The sequence below is a fragment of the Nyctereutes procyonoides genome, unplaced genomic scaffold, assembly GCF_905146905.1.
Source record: "Nyctereutes procyonoides isolate TBG_1078 unplaced genomic scaffold, NYPRO_anot_genome, whole genome shotgun sequence".
In the NCBI taxonomy this organism is placed as follows: domain Eukaryota; kingdom Metazoa; phylum Chordata; class Mammalia; order Carnivora; family Canidae; genus Nyctereutes; species Nyctereutes procyonoides.
The window spans coordinates 70148164-70164759 of NW_026575142.1; the positions used below are offsets into that span (position 1 = coordinate 70148164).

The 16596-nt window shown below is 39.4% G+C and overlaps 1 protein-coding gene across 2 annotated transcripts in view; it reads left to right on the forward strand.

The window, feature by feature from the left end:
• NAALADL2 (N-acetylated alpha-linked acidic dipeptidase like 2) overlaps positions 1–16596 on the forward strand; it is an 880849-nt gene that overhangs the window by 294778 nt on the left and 569475 nt on the right. The window lies entirely within an intron of this gene.

Here is a 16596-nt window from a genome sequence, read left to right on the forward strand (position 1 = left end):
ACATCCTCTTTATTCATCATTCTTAATTATGTGTCTGAAGAATGGGCAACATTCAGGTCCAGCTATATAATTTGTAAAGCCTAGTGAAAAGTCATAATGCGAGGCCCTTATTCAAAATCATGAAGAATTGCAAAATGCAATAGAGTATTAAACCAAGAGTGGACTCTTAGCCTGGGGCCATGTGCAGCTGTACAAGTTGCACACCCGTGAAACCCCATCTCCACCTGAGAATCTTTGAATACGCTTCCTTGAGCCCTGAAATACACCTTCCATTGCCTCACCCCTATCCTCCGCTACTCCTCTTTCTCATCTTTTATGTTTCAATTTAAAAACAGCAACTCCTCAGACAGGCCTTTCTTTCTTTCTCTCTTTCTCTCTCTCTTTCTTTCTTTCTTTCTTTCTTTCTTTCTTCTTTCTTTCTTTCTTTCTTTCTTTCTTTCTTTCTTTCTTTCTTCCTTCCTTCCTTCCTTCCTTCCTTCCATCCTCCCTCCCTCCCTCCCCTTCTTTCTTTCTTTCTTTCTTTCTTTCTTTCTTTCTTTCTTTCTTTCTTTCTCTTTCTTCCTTTCTTTTTTCTTTCTTTTCTTTCTTTCTTTTTCCTTTTTTTCAAGATTTTATTTATTTATTTATTTATTTATTTATTTATTTATTTGAGAAAGAGCATGGGTGGAGGGGAAGGGTAGAGAGAGAAGGAGAAGCAGACTCCCCACTGAGCATGGAGCCTGGCACATCATGACCTGAGCCAAAGTGAGACACTTAATCAACTGTACCACCCAGACACCCCCAGACGGGCCTTTCTAACCAACTTGCCTAAAGTAGAACCTTCCTCCATCATCACGTCTTATTTCTGTATTTTGTATCACAGTATCCTCTTTGCTCATCATTTTATAGTAATTGTCGTCATTTAAAATGATGTAATTCTTATCTGAACTGTAGAATTAATTATGACAATATGACAATAATCACTCACTCATGTACCAGTAGCCAAAATAACTCTACATTTATAAAAACGAGCTACTATGAAGAATAAAAATAATTTGGTAATCATTTTTTTTCCACAATCATGTTTTAATCATTATTACGGAGATCTATGGAAGAAATATTTCTTGGGTACTATATAAATCAATTGTACTCGATAGTGAGAGATCTTGCACAAGTAAATTAATAACTTCAAGGATCTGTGGCAATACTGAGATGAAAACAAGCCTATTTGAAGATGAACTGAAAACAAAATTTTAAAGAATCAGAGAGTCAATGCTTTTAGGGACTACAACTAGACCATTTATATAAATGAAAAAAAATTAAATATATAGATAGATTATATAAATATTTCTCTGATAATATGAAGCACCTATATTCTCTTGTAGAAGACTGTTTTTTTTTATAAAGGTGTATGAGAAATTTCAAAATTTATTAGATAAAATTTGATTTCTGGACAATGCCATATGATATAACAGGCAGTAGCTTTAGATTTAACTTTAAAAATACTTGTAATTTTTTTTTTAGTTTGTAATATTTTTGTTGTAACTATCTAAAGTCTGAAAATACTGTATGAAAGTCTAAAATTTTTCATATTAAATTCAATATTATTGGTATAGTTGCCATGAAGGACTGGGATAATGAAATCAGTTTTGGTTTTGGTTTGTTTCGTTTTTAGTTTCTGCTTTTTTTCATTTTATTTGATTGGCTCAACTTATTAAAAAATAAAAAGTTGAGACTTAGAAAATATATTCAGGTCCATTACTTTTCTTCTCTCCAACATGAGTTTATAGATATTATTTCATCTTAAATAATTAGTAATATGTGCTGTGGATACCAGACCCATGAAAAGTCTTTGGTGTTTTGTTATAGATGTTTATAAGCTGGGATTTTATTGCTCTTGTTTGTTTTTAAAGATTTTATTTATTTGAGAGAGAGAGAGAGAGAGAGAGAGAGAGATCATGCATACAAAGGGACAAAGGAAGAAGGAGAGACAGAGACTCTCAACCAGACTCCTGGATGAGCTTGGAGTGTGATGGGACTTGATCTCAAGACTCTGAGATCATGACCTGAGCCAAAACCAACAGTCAACTACTTAACCAACCAAGCCACCCAGGCGCCCCTATTGTTACAGTTCTAACATAAGATTAAGCATTTGGAAAATTATGAAAAATTGAAATTATTAGAGGAACAGCGCAATTGGATTTTTTTGTAGCTTTATTTATTTATTTTTTAAAGTATGGATCATCAGATTGATTCTACTTAAATTTATTATCACAAAACCAACTCCATTAAACCTCACTGAAGAGTGAAGTTGCTATTTTGGCAGATCTATTAAATTGGATCAGCTATAAATCACTATTTTTAGAATATTAGGATCCTAAATATGGAAATTTGTTTTTAGTAAACTAGAGGGATATGTTTTCTCCAAATGCTTTATTTAAACAGAAGGTCAAAAGTGATTTTGCCCCTGATTTACTTCTTGCTTTAGAAATATTTGTACATATATATATATATATATATATATATATATATATATATATATATTTGTTTGTTGGTTTGGAAATTGATATATGAGAGAGAGAATTATTTCTTGAGTTTGAGGACAGCCAAGTTTGAAATTTGGTCCTGCTACTTACTAGCTGTAATCAGGGCCAGGTAATCTAACATCTGTCGGTTTTAGGGTTTTTGTTTGTTTGTCTCTCTCTCTTTTTTTTTTTTTTTTTTAATGTGGAACATTCCAAGAGGTGCAAGGCTGCATAGCTGAGAGGATGGTTGTAGGAACCAAATAAGATAATATACCTATAATCCCATGGTCTATAAAGTGATACTGCTATTGATAATAGTATCATGCCTAATGATTTTATAAGACTTTAGAAACATAGCTGAAAAATTTTATTGCTTTTGATTCAATGTGATGTTCTCATTTTGTAGGTTTTCTTTTTTCAAATCTAAGTTTTTATTCCTTTTTATGTCTTTCTCTATTGCTTTTTGCATTCTGTCCATGATGCATCCCTTGTCACTTTGTGTACTGGCAGTTTGGAAATATCCCAGAGTATATCATTATATAGGTTCAACCAGACTTTGATGATAGCTATTTTGTTGGATGAGGTCTATTCCATTGATTTGTTACATGTTGCATAGGAATAGATACCTGGAGACACATATTTGTTAACTTCCTGATACAGCTTGCAGTTGCAGGTGGTGGTTTATACAATTTAACATCATTTTCAACTCTCTGGTTGAGAATATTTCAAAGCATTTCCTTGATATGAGTGAGTTCTACACGTTTATTCCCTTATGTTTAACATTTTACAACCTGGTCGGGTCTCACTTAATGCAAGTGTTCAGATAAGCCTACTTTGTTGACGACTTTTAACTCCATTTAGATTTCATACAGTATTGCTCGTTTTTATTAAGTATCTTATAAGCAATCTCTGTTATATTATATACTTGAAATGAATTCCTAATTCTCAAACTATATTTCTCTTTTTCTATTGAGCAAGCAAAAATCGTAGAATAACTGCAAAATGGTACTCTTTCCTATTATTTTTCTGAATTTCCTCATTAACACATGAAGATAAATTAGCAAGAGGATCTACTGTTGAACTATTTAAAGATAAATTGTGTTATTCTTATACATATATATGAATGTATATATATGATATATGAACTAATAAATTGTGTTATTCTTATACATATATATGAATATATATATTTATATATATATGAACTAATTCTAGCATTGTCTAGAAAAGAAATGAAAGGCATTCTCTCATTTGTCACTTCAATGGTAAATAATCTTTACTCTTTGTATAACTACTATGCTATATATTTATTCAAGAAGGTTAGCAAGGATTCCCCTGGAGATTTCTGCACAAGGATGTTTACTGAAGTACTGTTTATAATAGAGACAAACTGGAGATAAATTAGTAGCCCATACTGAGGAAAGAAATAAATTATAGAACAGTCATATACCTTAATGTGATATTGCCGTTAAAATGTGAATTCGTTGGTACATATTTAGAGTAGAGTATAAAGGCTATTTGGATGTAAAATTATATATTCAGTGTGATTCAAGTATGGAAAAATAGAATGTACATGAGAGACTGGTTAGCAATAAAAACAGTATGCTAGGAACAGATATCAGAGAGTGATAACACAGATGATCTTACACTTGTTTCTTATTTATATTTTCTCTCTTTTCTTTCTTTTCTTTTCTTTTCTTTTTTCTTTTCTTTTTTTTTTTTTTTAAGATTTTATTTACTTATTTGACAGAGAGAGAGTCAGCAAACACAACCAGGAAAGAGCAACAGGCAGGGAGAGAGGGAGAAGCAGATCCCCGCTGAGTGGGGAGCCCGATGTGGGGCTGGGTCCCGGGACCCCGGGATCAAGACCGGAGCCGAGGGCAAACGTTTAACCGATTGGGCCATCCAGGCGCCCCCCTATTTTCTCAATTTCTATAATGAATATGTGAGAGTTTACAACGGGGAAATTATCATTAAACTGCAACATGTAGTCAGAATATTTTTCCCCTTGTATATTATGATACTTTGAATTTCAAGGACTTAAAATTCTTACATATCAGAATTGTAACTAGGGTAGGTGCTATTATTCTGTATTTCTGTTATACTCCCTTATTATGCCATAAACATATATTACAAAGAAGCAGGATGCACTAAAACCAAAGGACTATGTAGCTTGAGACTGTAGCATAGAGAAATAACTTAGAATAGTAGAACTCACTTTATTTCCCTGGCTTTGTATAATTTCTACATGCATAATTAAGAGATTGATCAATTGTCTGTCAAGTATATATCAATGAAGCTGGAGAGAAAAAGAGATTAATAAACCCTCTCAAGAGTATCTTTCCTGAAAAAGGAAAAAGAAAATCAAAACCACAGACTCCGTTTATTGTATTCATATTTAGATCCTCTATACTTAATCTCAGTCCAAAAAAAGAAAAAAAAAAATATAAACTCGTGCCAAGTATAGCAAAGAATCTGATATTTTGAATTTCAGAAGTAATAACCAAACATGAATATTTTCTTGTTTCTTATTTCTCTTTTAAGAACTCATTGTTACTGATTTGCTTAAGAAATAGGAAGATAAGGGCTTCGTGTGGCTCAGTCAAATGTCTGGCTTTGGCTCAGGTCAGGATCTCAGGGTCCTGGGATCGAGTCCCTAAGTGGGCTCCCTGCTTGGCAGGGAGTCTGCTTCTCCCTCTCCCTCTCCCTCTGCCTCTGCCCCTGCTCATGCTCTCTCTCTCTGTGCCAAATAAATAAATCAAATCTTTATTTAAAAAAAAAAAAAGAGAGAGGAAGATAAGATATACTGAAAGTGCTGTAATGTTGCACAATCCGATTTCTGGTAGAAAGTTACACATGTGCTTTACCATTTGGACCACCACTGACTTGACCATTCAAACCATTAGTATGTTGTGTCCAGATCTGACAACTGCTTTGATTATTGAATTATCTTTGCAGTCATTGATCCTAAAAAATCAGTTTCATGCTTAGACAAAAGGCACATACATCCCTGGTTAAGTAATCATTTACTAGCAGTTCTCATCCGAGTGATATACTTGTCGCTTTTTAATGCTTAAATGTCTTACAGGAGTGTTCACAAACAATGTAATATCTGAATTTAATAAAATAATACTTATTTGCTAGCATAAAGAATAATTGAAATTTGAGGATTGAAAAGAGTCCTAATCCTTGAGAAACGTTCAACCTTGCAGGAAAAAAAAGAGACAAAAAAATACTTACATGAGGAAGACACCACGGTTGCTTCTGACCTATGAGCACCATATAACAACATCCTCAAGCACAGACATAGAAAACAGAGAATTCAGGCTAGTAAAGGAGTTCAGTCGAAGAACTAAGGCTGTAAGTTTGAAACGGCATTTAGGACATGGGTTTTTAAAAAGGAGGCAGAAAAACGACCTCCTGACTTCTCAGTGACCTGACACTGACTTTCTGTTTTCACATTAAGAAACTTGTTGCTTCAGAATCACACTATTTTTTTTTTTTTAATGTTGCTTGTGGTGCTAATTAGAGATTTTCAAGCAGGAGTGCCTGGGGGGTGCGGTTGGGCATCTGCCTTCAGCTCAGGGCATGACCCCAGGGTCCTGGGATCGAGTCCCACATCGGGCTCCCCACAGGGAGCCTGCTTCTCCCTCTGCTGTGTCTCTGTCTCTCTCTCTGGGTCTCTCACGAATAAATACATAAAATCTTAAAAAAAATTTTTTTTCAAGCAAAGAGCTGAAGTGTTGTTTTTCAATACTCTACATTATAGCCATTCTACTCTGACATCTCTTTAAAATTATATCAATGAGATTTTTCTAATAATTTGAAAAAAATCAGAGTGATTTTCCCTTGAATCTGAACCTCAGTTTTATTCACCATGTTATGCTGCGTACACGTGTTCTCTACGTTTCTGGGCCATTTGCTGAGCTGCACTAGCTAAAGATACCATTAGTCACACGGCCTCACTTCTAAGTTGCCTGTTGTGCTGGGCTCCCCCCGAGTGCAGGCCGCCCCCCCTGCAAGTGCCTTCAGCATCCCCCCCTGCACCCGCCCTCCTGCCCCCGCCTCCCGCCGCCCTTTGCGGGACGTAGCAGCCTCAGCAAGTGGACTGAAGTCTGTGGATTTCCAGAGTTTTCTTTCACTGTGACCTATCTAAGAATAACCTCCAGTACCTTAATAACAGACTTGTCAAATATATTGTAATTTCGAAGACAATTCCTCCTTTTAATTTTGTTCATCTCTGGCCCTCCAATTTCATACGCTTATGATTTTCTAAGGGGAATAATCATGTCATTGTACTGTCATTCATCTTTAAACACCATCTAGAAAATAATAAATTTATAATAAATAATACAATACTTTTATATAATAATGAATTTTAGAATGATTCATGAATTGTTGTGACCTATCCATAATCCCACATGCATACATTATGTACAAAATGTACTATAAAATATGGGTAAATTTGGGATCCCTGGGTGGCGCAGTGGTTTGGCGCCTGACTTTGACCCAGGGCGCGATCCTGGAGACCCGGGATCGAATCCCATGTCAGGCTCCCGGTGCGTGGAACCTGCTTCTCCCTCTGCCTGTGTCTCTGCCTCTCTCTCTCTCTCTCTCTCTCTGTGACTATCATAAATAAATAAAAAATTAAAAAAAAATATGGGTAAATTTGCCTGCACCAATTTTTTTTTGTGCTTCCAAGTTATTGACCAATTCTTACAACAGATGTTTTGAAAATCTTTTTGGTTACGACTCAAAACCAGTGTTTAATAGGCCTCTTCCTTCTTTAGCCAGCGCTTGCACTCGTTACCATACGTTGCCACCCAAACAGCTTTTTACATGTCAGATTTGTTGTTTCAAATATTTTTAGTTACTCCATGTTTCCTTATATATTTTTAAAAATTTTATTTATTTATTGCTGAGACACACACAGAGAGAGGGGGTGGGGGCAGAGACACAGGCAGAGGGAGAAGCAGGCTCCATGCAGGGAGCCCGATGCGTGGCTCGATCCCAGGACCCTGGGGTCACGCCCTGGGCCGAAGGCAGATGCTCAATCGCAGAGCCACCCAGGTGCCCCCCATTTTGTATATTTTGTATATTTTGATAGATGACAGTGATGTTTTTGCAGCATTCCTATCTTCTTTGAAAAACAATGTACAGTTATTTGAATGTATACTTGCAACTTGCATATTGCCCTTGATATACACAGTATAGTATATAAAAATGTGAAAATGGAATAATTATATTACCAACATAAGTAATAAAAAGCAATTTTCTTGTACTCACTAAAATAGAACAAAGATGGAGATAATTAAGCCTGCCAAGGATGACATATTTTTAGGCTCAACTGGATACTTATTGAACTTACACAAATGACAGGTATTTTTAACTTTGAAGAAAAATGAGAAAAAAGTAAAGGCCATAAAATTCTGGTAACATATCAAGAGATTATGTTTTTAAATTGGTAGGAGAGGGATGCCTGGGTGGCTCAGTGGTTGAGCATCTGCCTTCGGCTCAGGTCAGTGACCCCGGGGTCCTGGGATCGAGTCCTGCATCGGGCTCCCCGCAGGGAGCCTGCCTCTCTCTCTCTGCTTGTGTCTCTGCCTCTCTCAGGGTCTCTCATGAATAAATAAATAAAATTCAAAAACGAAATTGATAGAGGGAGCGCATTTCAAGAAATTGGGAAATGGAATCCCAAACAGAAAACTAAATGTAATATTCAACTTTTGCCCGTTAACCTGCGTGCACAAATTAGGAAGATATTATATAAACAAGCACATGGTAATTCCACGAAGCTAATTTTAATGCAGAAGTGAATCATGTTTTTAAATGTACAATTCTTCTCTGTTTTTCATTTCACCATTGCAAATGTCATGACCAGACATCATAGAAATCTGTTTTATGAAATCTTACAAATTCTAAGAAAAAAACCTAAATATTTGATTGATCGATAAACAGGATACACTGTCATGTACATGTGCAGAGCTGACGTAAGCGAATCCTTTTTCTCCCAGCAATAAGCGTGTTTAGTAAATACTTTGATAGGATGTAGTGCCTAGAAGAGAGAACTGTCCCCATCATGTTGCTTTTCATTATGAACCTTTTTTTTTTTTTTTTTCCAGGTAGGGGTGCTTGTGTGTGTTGTTTGTTTTAGATATTTTTAGCTCTCTAACTTAAACTTTAGGTCATTGATAATTCAATACACACTTGGAGCCTGTAAGCAGCTTTATCATTGTCCCACCTAGTCTAGTCTGTGGCTGCATCCTAGTCTTCCAAGTTCTGAAGATAGCTTCCTAAATGATTTCATTCTTTTTTATTTGCTTATATTTCTTAACAGTGTCCTTTGTTGCCTGAACTTCTTTGCTATTTAAATTAGTTTTCACAACATCTTAATCATCTAAATATTTCAGTCCTGTTGTCTTTGTTAATTTCATGGACTTTTTATGTTCATCACATCCCAGCCTTGCGGGTAAGTGTGATGTGGGTCTTTTAAATTTGTTTTAGTTTTCATTCAAAGTACTCACTGCCCTTCTTGCTGTTTCGTTTTCTTTTCTTTTCTCTTTTCTTTCTTTCTTTTTTTTTTAAGATTTTATTTATTTATTCATGATAGACATAGAGAGAGAGGGGCAGAGACACAGGCAGAGGGAGAAGCAGGCTCCATGCAGGGAGCCTGACGCAGGACTCGATCCTGGGACTTTCAGGATCAGGCCCTGGGCCAAATGCAGGTGCTAAACCCCTGAGACACCCCGGGATCCCTCTTTTCGCTTTGTTTTGCTCTTTTCTTTTCTTTTCTTTTCTTTTCTTTTCTTTTCTTTTCTTTTCTTGTCTTTCTTTTTTCTTTCCTTCTGATTTAATTCATTTGAGAGAAACAGAGCCTGAGCAGGGGCGACCTTCTTGTTGTTTTAATAATTAATCAAGTGATATAGAATAATTGAGTTGGCCTTTGTCTGCTTCCGTTTCAGCGATATTCTCTTTTCTGATTTTTAGCCAATGGCCTATTTCTTTCATATGCTCGCTCAGTCCGTACTGTGGGATCTACCATTAGGTGCCAAACCTACAAGGAATTATCTTAATATTCAGATGTCATACTGGGAAGAGATACCTAGAGGCACCAAATGTGACGTAGCAGTGAATCATAAAATATCTGCTTTATTTGTAACACATATCTTCAAATTTTATCTGTGCTTGCCATCTTTTTGAATTCAGGCAGTTATTTATGTGCTAGCAAATATATATTATGATATGCCATTCATCTGGAAAGTGTTTCAAAAAGACAACATTCCTTTTTGATGACATAAAAAACAATTTTTATAAAGCCCATTTTCATCAAGAACCGGTTTATTTGAATCTGTGCATTTCATACTGAATGATTTTTATGTTTGCATGGGCAAAATAATTGTAAATATATCTTCTGTGGCCATACAGCTGTAACTCTTTCATCCCTGATGCCTTGGAAGATGCCTTTAAAGTATAAAGCAACTTAGATTTCTTCTGCATTTTAACGAATGATTTATTTTTATTTTTTTATTTATTTATTTTTTTTAACGAATGATTTCTTGTCAGACAAACACATAGTAATCATTTATTATGTTATAATTGCAGCATGTGGGTTTACTGAGCAGAAAAGAAAGACTTTGCATAAGCTTGACTAATAGCTCCATGAATCTTGGAGCAGTCTTAGGAGATGACATATTTCAAGCCCTAACCCTTTGGTGGGTTTGCATTTAAATCAAGTGTTGTCAGAGAAGATATTAGAACACAATTCTAGTAAGCGGAATGATGTCTCCCCAAAGGTGGCCACGTCCTAAACCCTGTCGTCTTTGAATAGGTCACCTTAATTGGCAAATGAGACTTTGTACGTGTGACTAAGTTAAGGATTTTGAGACATGATTATTCTGGATCAGTTGGGTGGGCCCAGTGTACTCACCGGAGTCTTCTATGGGTGAGAGAAACAGAGTCGAAGAACGAAATGTGACTAAGGAAGAGGAGATCAATGAGAGCAAGTGGATTTGAAGATACGGGGCTGCTGATTGTGAGAACAGAGTAAGAGGCGATGTGCCCCGGGGAGGCAGGCGGGTTCTAGAAGCTACAATATTCAAAGAAGTGGATTTTCCCATAGAGCTTCCATAAATAAGAAGCACAGCTCTGTGGACACCTGGGTTTTGGTTTTAGGTCCATGAGACCCATTTTGGACTCTGATCCCTAGAGCTGTAAGATAACAAATGTGTGTCGTTTTAAACTACGAAGTTTGTGGTGACTTGTTTCAACAGCAACTGGAAGCTTTTTTAGAACAACAGTAGGCATTCAGGTGTGGGGGAATGAAGGGTGGGGGGGGGAGGTGCGGTGTTCCCTTAGGAAGTAGGTGAAGTCCATTCCCCCCTCCGCTCTCACGAGGGATGAGCCACTTCTCTGGGCTTTTCCCTTCTGCCCCAGCATAAGCATCTGCCCACGTCACCTCTTTCCTCCTGCCCCCCCTTGCCTCGTCTGTTTTTCTTCAAGGCCCTCCAGCCCCCCGCCCATCTCCATCATGCGCCCCCCTTGTCTGGCCTACTGCGTGTGAGACACCTGTGCTCACCTGGTACGAAGCAGCCGTCTGAGCTCAGCTTCCCCGTGAGATCTCTGTTGCTGTCTCTCCATGCCTGTTCTCTAACGTAAGAAGGAGAATTCGACCTCCATGTAGCGAAGATTCTAATTCAGATCTACGCAGAGAGACGATTCTAATGCAAACCTGCACACAGAAGCGGGGTTTAGAGGAGGCCGGCCTTTCTGATCCTACTTCTATCACTCAGCAGCAGCATACAGATACTAGAACTGACGGAGGAATGGGCTGGAAAGAATCACAGTCGTTGGCTGTTTGAAGCGTTTGATTAAAATCGTTTAAAGGAACAATTGCAATAAGTGTAAAAATTATTGGTGCAAACCGTAAAAGGACGAACTATAGAAGGAACCCCTAACTTTTTATTTCAGATGCCAACAAAAACGATAAAAGTATATCCTAAGGGCTCTTCTAAGTAATTTATATGCACTGATTTAATGCTTGGAACTCCTCTGTCCCCATTTAATATAAGAGGAAACTGAATGGGGCCCCTGGGGGGCTCAGTGGTTGAGCATCTGCTTTCGGCCCAGGGCGTGACCCTGGGGTCCTGGGATTGAGTCCCGCTTCGGGCTCCCTGCATGGAGCCTGCTTCTCCCTCTGCCTGTGTCTCTGCCTCTCTCTCTATCTCTCATGAATAAATAAATAAAATCTTAATAATATATATTTAAAAAAAAAGAAACTGAAGCAAAAAGAGGCGAGGTGATTTTTCCAAGGTCATGCAACTGGCGAGTGGCAGTACGCATTTAAATAAGAAAACAAGTACTTATATACATACTTCTACAAAAATCATTCCTTTCATGTATCCCAAATGTATATTTTAGTCCCCATTATCTTCAGTCAATGTCAAATACAATAATCTCAGATCAACTAATCTGGTCACTTATGTGCAACAAAATCGAGATTGGCTCACAGTAGAAATCCTGCCCTTGAAATGATCCAGCCAGGCTCTCGTGGACGTGGGCTCTCCTTCTCTCTGAAGACAGCCAGGACCCTCGTGAAGACATGGACGTGTTCATGCCGCCCTAAACCGTGCTTTAAATCTGTGATTCTCAAACTTTGAATGCATCAGAATGATCTAGAGGGCTGTCGAAGCGGAGTTCTGGCCCACACCCCGTGGAATCTGATTCAGTAGGTCTAGGGAGTGGGTCTAGACCCTCCTGCTCCTCCTGCTGCAGGCCAGGCCCTAGACTTTGGGAACCACCATGTTAGGTCTTCCAGGCCCATCAAAACCAGGTCTGGGAAAGACACGGCCTTTTTCCGTTTCTTTTTCTTGGCTTCCATTTGAAATGGTCCTGAATTGGGATCTGCTGATGCCACATGATGGTGGACGACTTGGACACGTTAATGCCTCTCAGAATTCCTGGATTATCGTAGATTCAACAGTGGGTTTCCCATTGTGGGAAAAGAAATAGCTGCTTTTAAATGTCACTTGGTTAAGCGACTGAAAATTAAAAAAAAAAAAAAAGTCATGGAGTTTTATAGACTTTTTTTTTTTTTTTTGACATTCTTCACCAGCCTTCCTTCATGATGGGATTTCTTTGTCTCCCTCCCTGACCCACCAGCCAAACTCCGAGGGACTATTTTTAATATCGTTTTTTTCTGGGGCTGTCTCCTCAGTGACACAGGAAGTCGTTTTCCTCTCCTGCCCTCGAACACAGACACTATACTTTCACTTATGCTCTGAGTTGCAGGTTAATTTGTCACTTTGCAGGTCTATTTTCTTTTATAAAACATGAGCTCTTATTTTTCTTTCTAATTCCAGAAAGTAGCTCAGGGCCAGAAACACGACGGGCACCAAATAAATGTCAGGTGATTGAATATTGGGGTTAATCAGTGATAGACAGTGACTTGTGTTAAACTCCTATAAACACATACGTTCTTGGGAGTGGGGTGGTATGGTCGTTATGGGCGCTCCTTATCAAGACCAACACCGCCGTTCATAGTATTTAGTCAAGAAACACTCTTATTGGTGGAGTTCCTAGGATAGAACCAGTAGCCCGAGGAAGCTCTCTGGTTCTTCTCAGAAATTCAAAATACTTGCATTTTCTCCTCCTTTTGTAACATGAATATCTATCCTGGTGCTCCCGGTTGCTTGGAAACCTTAAGCGACTTAGAGAACCTTATAGCTATTTGTAGGTTCCTTGGACGTGGGTTACTTCCAGAGAGAACCAAGTCTTAGCTGCTGTGACGAGGCTTTTGAGTGAATTGCTAGCATTTTGAAGCAATTACATGCTTTTATTTTTATATTTACCCCGGTTTATCGGGGTTGCACGTAGGCTACTTTATCAGCTACGCTAGCTTGATTTGTGCTGGATCAGAATTCCAAGCATCAGGTTTTAAATTAGTCTGAGCCTTGGAAAACTATGCCTGACCCTCGGTACCCTGGCGCAGTGTCGGTGTGCACGGATTCCTGGGTGCACTGACGCACACTTCACTCCTGACACCAGGAACTCAGGTTTTAAGCACGTTTCAGTTCCTGCAATTGGGTTGATCCTTCAGATCAGCTCTTTGAGGTGCAGTGAGCAGGCCATAAGGTATTTGTTCATGGGTGTCTAATGAGGACCGTGGAAAAGGTAGCTGTAACCCTCACAGTGAAAATATTTAGCCCGTAGTTACCATGCACTGAATATATTAGAATATATTGACTTAGATAACTGAATTTTGCTGAATCGTAATTATGCTCCGAGCCCCGTTGTCAGCTCGGGCTGCTTAACAAACACCACAGATTAGGTGGCGTAAGCTACTGGCATTTATCCTCATAATTCTAGAGGCTGCAAAGCCTATGATCAAAGTGCTAGCCTGGTTCTGTTCCTGGTGCGGGTCCTCTTCCTGGCTTGCAGACAGCTGCCTTCCTGCTGCATCCTCCTAGAGCAGCCAGAGGATGCTCTGGTGTCTTTTCCTTCCCTTATAAGGGCACCGTTGCCATCCGGGGAGCTTCACACTCACGCCCTCCCCAAGGCCCTGCCTTCCAGTACCCTCACATTGAGGATTAGGGCTCGCTGCATGGCTTTTGGAAAGGCCACACCAGTATCGGTACCATAGCAGTACGGGTTGAGAATAGATTATTTAGATTCATTAAAACTGGACCCCCCCCCAAAAAAAAAGAGTGAAAAGAACAAGTATTCTTTCTCTTGATGCGTGAAAATGCACATACATACAATGACCCAGCGATGATCGCAGCATGCTGAAATATTTTAGAGACCGTGTCTCGTGAGCAAGTTACCCTTGTACCTCTGACGCCCGTTTTCATTATTCTGTGTTATCTGGTAACCCATTGCCATTAGAGAAGCTCGATGCAAGTGGGCACAGAAAAAATGAGGATTTTTGTGATTAACGATTGCTGGTGCGATGGTGAGGTCAAGCCCGCAGCTGACCCCGCTGGGTTACTTCCTAGCTCACTGCTCACGCGGTCCTCACGTGGACCTGGATGGGATGGTCTTTGAAACCCAAGTGTTCTCTTGCTCTTAGACTTCTGAAAATGCTTTGCTTCTAAGCCTGCATCACCAGGGATTGAAGCAGAGTTAAAATTCCTATCTAGTGGTTAGAGGGAATAAAGCAACACGGCCCCAATGCACTTGCTACATGCCAGGCACTAAAACAGCAAGATTGGACGTAGATCAAACTGGTGGCAATGAGTGGTCAAGGAATCAAGGAAATGCGTTGGGAGTTGAAGGTAGTGGCAGGCTTTGCTAGAGGGCTGGGTAATGGGTAGGAAGGGCTGCCGGGAGAACGCAATCAAGACGCTAACTCCCAATGTAGAAGCCAAACAGAAAGTGGCAGCGTTGATAGACTGGGAAGCTCAGGGTAGGAGATGCAGGTGGCGCCTCGAGCAGGCTGAGTGGTGCTGTTGGTGCAGAGCTCCCAGGCTGTACTGGTTCCCCAGTAGTAGGAACTAAGGACTCTTTGAACTAGTTCCCATACAAGTGGGGGATTTTCTTTTCTTTTCCTTTCTTTTCTTTTCTTTTCTTTTCTTTTCTTTTCTTTTCTTTTCTTTCTTTTCTTTTTTCTTTTTCTTTTCTTTTTTCTTTTTTCTTTTCTTTTCTTTCTTTCTTTCTTTCTTTCTTTCTTTCTTTCTTGCTTTCTTTCTTTCTTTCTTAGGGGAAAAAAAGCCTTTATTGATAAATAGTTTACAATGAAATAAATAGAGTGACAGTTTGTTGGAGAATAAAAACTCAGGCAGGACCTCAGTGTCTCCACCCCAGCTCTAGCTCTCAGTCTCATGCCTTCCTACTGGCTAGTTTGGATGAGGAGGCCTTGGTGGGCATGCCAGCCCTCCTAGGGCCCCTGGGGGCTTCTGTCTTCCTGGCCAGGTGTTCAGGAAGCGTCTTAGACCTGCCACCATTCAGAGGAGCAGCGGCCTTGGCTTTAGGTCCCTCCTTGACCTCATGGGCAACAACTTCTTTAGGGACATGGCTTTCCTTCTTGGCTGGAGAAGCTGCACCATTCTTGCCCTTGGGGATGGTGGATTTTGAATTCCCCCATGGAATGGTGGAATGAATGCCTGATAGGAAGTAGGAAGGAGACAGAAGTTTTAAATGTACACTATTCATCCCTGGAACGAGAAAAAGGGATTTATGCTATTTTCCCCAGCCACCATTTAGTTATCATCATCCTCAGGTTTTATTTATGATTTTTAACGTCATTAATAAATATCATAGTTCCAAAATATTTATTATGAGGCGGGCACTGCTGTCAATGCTTTAATCCCAACAGTGAATCCATCAGGTAGTTGCTTTTATTATCTCCCATCCTACAGAGGAGGAATGGGAGGAGGCCAAATAATTTGCCTAATGTGACGTGGGTAAAGATTGAGCTGACTAGGACCCCAGGCCATGGAACTCTGGGCTCTTTGACTCGGGGCCTTGACCACCACCTGTGCGTGAGGTGCCCAACCAGGTGGACGTTGCTGCTGGGCTTCACCTCTCATGACATTTTTTGAAGCACCCATGTGTCCTTAAGACCTATCTCTAGGAGCATTTGGTGGGGATGGTCAAGATGTCACTAAACCAAAATATACCCCCTGGTAAGCTGCATCTATGGATCTTATTTTTTTTTTCTACACAGTATAGTATAAAAACAAAAAAACATATATAAAAATAATTTCATGTCCCTTGAATTTTCTATTTTCTGGCCTGAGAGACCTTTTACTTTGATAGAGTTCTGAGTCCTGTCATTTCTTAGTCCAACAGTTACACTGCATGCATTGTGGTGAAAGAAGCCAACGCTGAGAGTCCTTCTTTGGTCACCGTGTGGCATCTCTCTACCATCCTCAAAATGAGAATCTGTAGTTTGCATCCTTCCTTTTTTTTTTTTTTTAAGATTTTATTTATTTATTCATGAGAGACGGGGCGGGGGGACTGGGCAGAGACAGGCAGAGGGAGAAGCAGGTTCCATGCAGGGAGCCTGACGTGGGACTCGATCCCGGGATCCCAGGGTCAGGCCTTGGGCCAAAGGCAGCACTAAACTGCTGAGCCCCCCGGGCTGCCCCCTTCCTGA